The 9,711-nt window shown below is 38.2% G+C and overlaps 1 protein-coding gene across 1 annotated transcript in view; it reads right to left on the bottom strand.

Moving 5' to 3' along the window:
• TBL1X (transducin beta like 1 X-linked) overlaps positions 1 to 9,711 on the bottom strand; it is a 241,535-nt gene that overhangs the window by 68,155 nt on the left and 163,669 nt on the right. Inside the window, exon 3 of the mRNA XM_055086310.1 lies at positions 1,906 to 1,994. The gene's annotated coding sequence lies outside the window, so the exon portion shown is untranslated. The remainder of the gene's footprint in view (positions 1 to 1,905; positions 1,995 to 9,711) is intronic.

Raw genomic sequence — 9,711 nt, 5'->3', positions numbered from 1 at the left:
GAGCCCGTGCTCCGCAAAGGGAGAGGCCACAGCAGAGGGAGGCCCGCGTACCACAAAAAAAAAAAAAAAAAAAAAAAACACTGACTGATGGCGCAGCCACTTTGGAAAAGTTGGACCGTTCTTCAACATGTTAAACAGAGTTACCATAACACCCTAGCCATTTTACTGCCAGGTATATACCCGAGAGGCATGAAGGTATACATCCACACAAAACTGGTACACGAATGCTCAGGGCAGCATTATTCATAACCTCTCAATAAAAGTAAATACAACTCAAATGTCCGGCAACTGATGAATGGATACACACAATGTGGTACATCCATACAACGGAATATTATTTGGCCATAAAAAGGAATCATGTTACAACATGGATGTCAACATCTGATGTCACAGACTCAATTAACCTTTTATAATTTTTTATTTTTTTAAAACAAACTACACTTTTCAAATATTTAAGTAAAATATTGAAATTCTAATACAGTTGAACCTTTAACAACATGGGGGTTAGGGGGACTGGCCCCTGTGCAGTTGAAAACCCACTTATACCTTTACAGTCGGCCCTCTGTGTCCATGATTCCTCGTCTGCGGATTCAACCACGGACTGTATACAGCAGTCCACGGTTTATTGAAAAAAATCCATGTATAAGTGGACCCGTGAAGTTCAAACCCAGTCAAGGGTCAGCTGTACATATTTACCTTGTTACATATTTGGCTTTAAACAAAAATACTTCAATAAGATTCTTTTTTTTTTAACATCTTTATTGGATTATAATTGCTTTACCATGGTGTGTTGGTTTCTGCTTTATAACAAAGGGAATCGGCTATACATATACATATATGTCCACATATCTCCTCCCTCTTGGGTCTCCCCTCCCACCCTCCCTATCCCACCCCTCTAAGATTCTTACTTTGGTTAAATCTGGGTCTATCATTTTAGTTCTGATTGGTTCCTTTAAAACAATAAAGCAAAAATCTTCCCCAAATTTCCATCTTGATGTTTTAAAAATTACAAAAGTTCTATCAGTTTTTTAATTTAAAAAAATTAAAGAAAGAACCAGAAAACACAAAACAGTAAATGATACAATCCAACCCTAAAATCCCATCTACCAAAAGATAACAACACATTTTCTTGGTAGCGGATGGGGAGGGGAGCCATCAGTTTTAGTCTGGGATGTGGCTTCAACTCTTGAATTTTTTTTTTTTTTTTTTTGGCCATGCGGCTTGCAGGATCTTAGTTCCCCAACCAGGGATCAAACCCATGCCCCCTGTAATGGAAGTGTGAAGTCCCAACAACCACTGGACCACCACCAGGGAACTCCCTGGGCTTCAACTCTTGATGCCTGTGCATCTACGATGGTTTGGTCTGCTCTTCTGGATACCTTATCCTCTCACTAGATCTATAAATAGTAAGCTACATGTTTTTCTAAGAAGTTTCAAGGTTAAGTAGTAAATCAATTTGCAGACAGACACAAATCATATTAAGAAACTAATAAAGCACAGCATTAAGATACAGGGGCCAACTAAGATCTAGACTCATGTGCCCAATTATAATTAATTTTTTGCAGCTTAATTTTAATTCACAGTGTTGACAAGAGGGAATGATAATGATTTTAGAAAGTGTCATCTGCTTCCAGTAAGACACAGAAAAGTTTATAATAGCTGGTTCAGTATCCACAATTCTTAGAAGGCAATAAAAGGCCAATCTGTCATGTAGAATGGACTAAATAGCCCATCATTATTTAATGATGCTCTATCTACTACCTTCAACTTCAGCAAGGAGAAAGACCTCAGAGTCCTTCTAAAGAAAGCATTTTAAAACAGAAGGTGTTCAGTTTTGGCACACGCAGCTCTGCTTCAAACGAATTTCAGGTAAAAGACAAAGATCAACGGCAGGCGTTTGTTTACCTTTAGGCTGACTTCATGTGTAGACCTTTGAACCAGTGGGCTCCCCAGCATCCGATCACATAAAACGCCAAGTGCCTGCTGGGACCTGCCTGGTGAGAAACAGAGAGATTTGAACAACAACAACAACAATAACAACAAAAAAAATCACCTTAAAATTCTTTGGGAATTGTTCACCTTTGATCTGTCCTATTCTTGTTTTCTTTTTTCATGCCAACTCAAACTTAACACATTTTACTGTTTCATAATCTCTGTCTTAAAACTTTAACACAAACGATACAGTTTTATTTGCAATGTGGAAAAGGAGAAATTAAAACGGCCAGTCAGTATTATGGTACATGTAGAGATTTGTAAGGAAAAGGTCTCAAAGTAAATAAAATTGATTTTAGCTCAGATATTGTTCCTGCTATCATTCAATGATAATTAATGCCCACTTGCAATATCTTTGTTTAGGGACCGTATCACATACAACCGATAAATTAAACTGTACACACCCTTAAGAGAAGAAAAGATGCTCCAGACATCTTTTCTGACATTACAGACATTGCTTGGGCAAATGTTTACAATAATCACGGCATGCATGTTTGTGTGCAGATATCCACTCTTTTATGTGCTCAAAAAAAACACAGAAACATTAGAATCTTTTTTTCCTTTTTTGGCTTCCCTAAAATAAAGCGAAAGCAAGCACTGACTCTCAACTTTCACATTATTGTTGTCCTACATTTCCATTTCACAGGGGTTCCACTGGCATGGATTTCTGAAGAAGCCAGGGGTATATCTCGTAAGATAATCCTTCATATCAAAAACTCATTTTTATTTTTCAGTCAGTATAAACAGTAAGCAGTCAACCAGGATCTACTTAATGATGTTTACCTTCTTCCTCATAAACTGTCTTCAGTTGTGAGTGAATCCAGTCTCCTACGGGGTTTAAATTATCTACAAGCTCAAGAACTAAGGAAATTAAATGCCTGTCGTTTTTCTCCAAATTCCTGTTCAATAGTCTTAAGTGATAATAAAAAGGTGCCAGGTTTAACATAATTCAAATCCACAAGTGAGGCTATGAATGAAGAAGGTGTTTCTTATTAGTGAATTTATACAGAACCTCTTGAAATGTTTTAAGGAAATTCAAGTAAATTACTCCCACTGAGTCATGTTTATAGTTACGCTGTTCCAAGAAAGGAGATTAAAAGGATTCTACAAGCAGGTTCATAGGCCCTTAAGTTTCATTACAGTACATTTTTAAACAACATAAGGATATATCAGATAAAACCAGGACAAATGAAAAAATCTACCACTGAAGGAAAATAATATGACTTAAACAAAATTCCTCTATAGCTCTTTGAAGCAGGCACAAGGGAATACTGACTTTGCTTGTAAGATAAAAATACATTTCATTATGAAAAAAATTCGGTAGTGGAGATGAAATAGGACGACGCTCCTTACAGTAACCCGAAGCAGACAGCAAATTATTTTCAGGATTGGGTTGTAAACCCAAAAGAGCCTTACGATGAAACTGCTAAATACCATGAAGTACCAAAATATAAGCAGATGTCACCACAATAAGGCCCAAACTGCTTGAAAATTGAAACATTAAAATCCATAATAATTCAATTAAGTAATTAATATATAAACAGCTCTCATTACAAGCTGTTCAGGAAAAAGCTTTAGTATCAAATTCCTATTCTCTGGCCCAAAACAGATGGTAACTCACAAATTGAAGGTTATCTTTGATATAAGTTGTTGAATTCAGTACATGTAATTAACATCATCTGTGTGTTATAAACACAAAAAATGTGAAATATGACTGGTTAATAACATTCTGGTTATGCAACATGTCAAAATTAATTAGTTTATTACTAGAAATAATATGCTAAAGTCAGAAACCTGAATTTCCAATCCCTGGTCAGTCCTGATTTTCCTATCATTAACGCCTAAATAGAACCACTATCAATAAACAGTGCTGGCAAAAATTTGCGTGCCGAAAAACAGTCGTGTGAAACGCAAATGAGTTTTTAAAAAATATTTATTTATTTATTTGGCTGCACCAGGTCTTAGTGGTGGCACACGGGATCTTCGTCGTGGCGTGCAGGATCTTCGCGGCAGCGGGCGGAATCTTTAGTCACGGCATGCAAACTCTTAGTTGCAGCATGTGGGATCTAGTTCCCTGACCAGGGATTGAACCCAGGCCCCCTGCACTGGGACCACGGAGTCTTAGCCACTGGACCACCAGGGAAGTCCGCACCCCACCCCCCGGCCACTTTTTTTAAGTCTTTATTGAATTTGTTACAATATTGCTTCTGTTTTATGTTTTGGTTTTTTTGGCTGAGAGGCACGAGGGATCTCAGCTCCCCGACCAGGGATCGAACCCGCACCCCCTGCACTGGAAGGCGAAGTCTTAACCACTGGGCCGCCAGGGAAGTCTGAAACGCAAATGATTTTAACAAATGCAATATATTCTTTACTCTCAAAGGTAGTAATAAATATTAAAAAAAAGGACTCATTTTCTGGTTGCTGTCAGTTCTTGGCATGGGATGGTGCAGACAATGACTAACAGTCCTTCCACACAGGGGGCGTAAAGCCTTCAGGATATTCACAGCGCTGTGCAATCATCCCCGATGTCAAGTCTCAAAACATTTACATCACCCCGAAAGGAAACCGCGGGCCCATTAAGTGGTCAGTCCTCAATCCCCCTCCCCCCTCCCCCAGCCCAGGCAACCACCAGCCTGCTTTCTGCCTCTGCAGATTTGCCTGTTCTGGACATTTCATATAAATGGAATCACACAGTACTTCCTTTGTGTCCGGCTTCTTTCACTTAGCATAATCTTTTCAAGGTTCACCCACAATGTAGCATGTATCAGTACTTCATTCCTTTGTATGGCTGAATACTATTCTGTTGGAGTGCATGGACTACCTTTTGTTTACCTTTCCATCCACCAGTTGATGGGCATTTATTTGGCTACTGTGAATACTGCTGTTAGCAACACTGATGTCCAGGAATGTGTCTGAGCCCCTGTTTTCCATCCCTTGGGTATGTATTGTTCTACCTCATTGTGCCAGAGACAAGGAATAGTGCAGTGTCGCTCTCCTGGGGGCAAACCAAATTACTCTTCCACTCAGAAGCTTTGCAAAGTCTATCAGGGCAACCAGAGGTGCTGGATTGGTTTTTGTTTTGCCGGCAGGCCTGGCTATCATTCTAAATCCTTCTCCCTCCCCTGAGGTAGTTTAGCTCCAAAGTTTTGAGTTGGGAATTGCTTGCACTTCTGGCTTCTCAGGACCCCTTGAGCTGACTCTGGCTATCCAGGTACCTTCTCACACTGATATCTGATATGGATCCGCGTTATGTAACCCCTAATAGAAGCATGGAACTATCATGGTCTGTCCTATTTTAACACAGTGGTTTTCAACCAGGCATGGCTGTGCTCTCTGCCCCAGGGGACGGTAGGATATTAGACAATGTCTGGAGACATCTTTCGGTCGTCCCAAATGGAGGAGGGGAGCTACTGGTGCCTAGTGGGTAGAGACCAGGAATAGCGCTAAGCATCTACAACTCACAGAACAGCCTCCCTGCACGGAAGACTGATCAGCCCCCAAATGCCAATAATGCCAAGAAACTTTATTTTAACAGGACAGATTTTAGACTCACTAAGTTCATCTCTTTATGACTTCTGACTGATTCTTACTGTGAAATATTAGAAGGTGAAGTAACAGTTTCACACAGGGCTTAGATTCAAAAAGAATTATCCAGGGGATATTTTCATAGATTGTCATAATGCTTCCTTCTTGGTTGCCCAAATCTGTGGAACAAAATGAATAGTCCATATGGCTCACTAAGTGAAAATTCAGGATAAACCTACATTTTTATTGATCATAAAGGAAATGCTTAACTATATACATATTGATTATATCTCCTGATAAAAATGAATCAAATGTGTACAACTAAATTCCTTTAACTGCTGGTGGAGAGGTCAGCATGCAGCAGAACGGAGGCCTGCAGCCAGCAGCCAGCACCATACGCCAGCCACATGAGAGCCACCATCGCACTGGATCATCCAGTACCAATCAAGTGCCTGCAGCTCCGGTTGATGTCTTGACTGCAACTTCAAAGAGACCTCTACCAGAACCACCCTACTAAGTCACCACAGCATTCCTGACCCTCAGAATCTAACAAACCATGAAGGACAGGTGGGAAAGATACCTGGGGGCAGCAGGCCTTTTCAGCAATTGCCTCTACATCATCATCCATAGAATGGGGGCAATGACATGCACGGCTGCTGCCAGGAAAGCCTAGAACCACAGGAACTTGGAAGCCAAGCAAATGGAGCTTTCAAAGAAGTAGGAGGAGAGTTTGCCAAAGCATGTTCTTCAGAATGATGTTTTCCAGGTTGTTAGTATATGTTTAGTATCACCACATGAAAAACAGTTCTGTGATCCAATTTTCCACGTTCAATAGGATTGGTAACCCTGGGTTAAAGTTATTGAAAAACAATAAAAAGGAGCACCTAAATACATAAAACAAATACTAACAGACATAAAGGGAGAAATTGATGGGAATACAATAATAGTAAGAGACTTAAAACACCACAATGATATCAATGGACAGATCTTCCAGACAGAAAATCAATAAGGCAACAGAGATCCTAAAAGACACAACAGAACAATTAGACAAAAATTGATATTTTCAGGACGTTACATCCAAAAAAAAACCCAGAATACACGTTCTTTTCAAGTGCACATGGAACATTCTCTAGGACAGACCACATACTAGGACACAAAACAAGCCTCAACAAATTTAAGGTGAATAGAAGTTATTTCAAGCATCTTTTCTGACCACAACAGCATGAAACTAGAATTGAACCACAGAAACAGAAATGAGGGAAAAACGATTACATGGAGACTAAACATGCTACTAAAAAAACCAATGGGTCAACGATGAAATCAAAGAGGAAATTTAAAAATACCTTGTGACAAATGACAATGAAAACACAACCATACAAAATCTTTGGGATGCTGCAAAAGAAATCCCAAGAGGGGAAGTTCATAGAAATACAGGCCTTCCTCAAAAAGTAAGGAAAAAATCTCAGATAAACAACCTGACTTACCACCTACAAGAATTAGAAAAAGAAGAACAAACAAAACCTAAAGTCAGCAGAAAGAAGGAAATAATAAAGATCAGAGAGGAAAGAAATAAAATAGAGTTTTATAAAACAATGGAAAAACTCAATAAAACCGAAAACTGGTTTTTTGAAAGGGTAAACAAAAATCAACAAACCTCTGGCCAGGCTCACCAAGAAAAAAAAAGAGAGGACCCAAATAAAATAAGAAATGAGAGAGGAGAAAAAACATCTGATATTGTAGAAATTTAAAAAAACCACAAGAGAACACTATGAACAGTTATATGCCAACAAACTGGACAACCCTAGAAGAAATGGACAAGTCTCTAGAAACATACAGCCCACCAAAACTAAATCAAGAAGAAATAGATATTTTTACAGACCAGTCACCAGAAGTGAAATAGAACCTATAATTTAAAAAAAGTTCCCTGCAAACAAATTCCAGGACCGAATGGCTTCACTGGGGAATTCTACCCAACAAACAAAGAAAAACTTATACCGATCTTTTTCAAACTCTTTCAGGAGGATGAAGAGGAAGAAACACTCCCGAAGACATTCTATGAAGTCACCATCACCCTGATACCAAAACCAGACAAAGACACTACCAAAAAAGAAAATTACAGGCCAGTATCTTCGATGAATACGGATGCAAAAATTCTCAACAAAATATTAGCAAACCGAATTCAACAGCACATAAAAAAAAATCATACCCCATAATCAAGGTGGATTGATTCCAGGGTCACAAGGACGGTTCAACATATACAAATCAATCAGTGTGATACATCACATCAAGAAAAGACAAAAACCACATGATCATCTCTATAGATGCAGAAATAAGCATTTGACAAAATTCAACATCCATTCATGATAAAAACCCTTACCAAAGTGGGTACAGAGGGAACATATCAACATAATAAAAGCTATTTATGACAAACCCACAGACAACATAATATTCAACGGTGAAAAGCTGAAAGTCTTTCTGCTAGTATCTGTAACAAGGGAAAAAAGAATAAAAGGTATCCAAATTGCAAGGGAAGAGATTAAATTATCATTATATGCAAATGACATGATATTATATATAGAAAACCCTAAAGGCTCCATGCAAAAACTACTAGAACTGATAAACGAATTCAGCAAGGTAGCAGGATACAAGATTAACATACAGAAATCTGTTGCACTTCTTTTACACTAACAATGAAATATCAGAAAGGGAAAGTAAAAAAAAAAGAAATAAATAAAAAGAAACCAAAAAAACAATAAACAATCCCTTTTAAATCACTTCAAAAAAAATATTTAGGAATAAACCTGATCCAGTAGGTGAAAGACTTATATGCTGAGAACTATAAAACAATGACAAAGGAAATTGAAGATGATTCCAAGAAATGGAAAGACATCCCATGCTCTTGGATTGGAAGAATTAATATTGTTAAAATGGCAATACTACAGATTACCCAAAGCAATACTATGGATTACTACACAAAGCAACACTAAAGAATACTACGCAAAGCAATCTACCGATTTAATGTGATCCCTATAAAAGTACCCATGACATTTCTCACAGAAGTACAACACATAATCCAAAAATTTATATGCAACCGTAATAGACCCAGAATTGCCAAAGCAATCCTGAGGAAAAAAAAAAAAAAAAAAAAAAAAACAAAGGAGGAGACAGAACCCTCCCAGACTTTAGGCAATACTACAAAGCTTCAGTAATCAAAACAGTGTGGTATTGATACAAAAACAGACATATGGATCAATGGAACAGAACTGAGAGCCCAGAAATAAACCCACACAGCTACGGTCAATTAATCTTCAACAAAAAAGTGGCAAGAATATACAATGGAGAAAAGACAGTCTCTTCAGCAAGTGGTGCTGGGAAAGTTGGACAGCCACATGTAAACCAAGAAAGTCAGAACACACCATCACACCATACACAAAAATAAACTCAAAATGCCTTAAAGACTTATAAATATACGACACGATACCATAAAAGTCCTAAAAGAGAGCACAGGCAAAAAATTCTCTGACATAAATCATACCAGTGTTGCCTTAGGTCAGTCTCCCAAGGCAATAGAAATAAAAACAAAAATAAACAAATGGGACCTACTCAAACTTATAAGCTTTTGCACAGCAAAGGAAACCATAAACAAAGCAAAAAGACAACCCATGGGCTGGGAGAAAATATCTGCAAATGACGCGACTGGCAAGGGTTTAATTTCCAAAATATACAAACAGCTCATACACCTCAATAAAAAAAAACCACAACTCCATCAAAAAATGGGTGGAAGACCTAAACAGACATTTCTCCGAAGAAGACATACAGATGGCCAATAAGCAAAAAGATGCTCAACATTGCTAATTATTAGACAAATTCAAATCAAAACTATAACGAGGTATCACCTCACAGAGATCAGGATGGCCATCATTAAAATGTCTACAAATAATGAATGCTGGCAAGGGTGTGGAGAAAAGGGAATCCCCCCTACACTGTTGGTGGGAATGTAAATTGGTGTGGCCACTATGGAAAACAGTATGAAGATTCCTTGAAAAACTAAAAATGGAGTTACCACATGATCCAGCAATCCTACTCCTGGGCATGTATCTGCAGAAAATGCTAATTTTCAAAAAGATAAATGCAACCCCATGTTCATAGCAGCACTATCTACAATAGCCAAGACATGGAAGCAACCTAAGTGTC

The sequence above is a fragment of the Physeter macrocephalus genome, chromosome 7, assembly GCF_002837175.3.
Source record: "Physeter macrocephalus isolate SW-GA chromosome 7, ASM283717v5, whole genome shotgun sequence".
Lineage (NCBI taxonomy): Eukaryota > Metazoa > Chordata > Mammalia > Artiodactyla > Physeteridae > Physeter > Physeter macrocephalus.
This window is presented reverse-complemented; position numbering and strand designations above follow the sequence as displayed.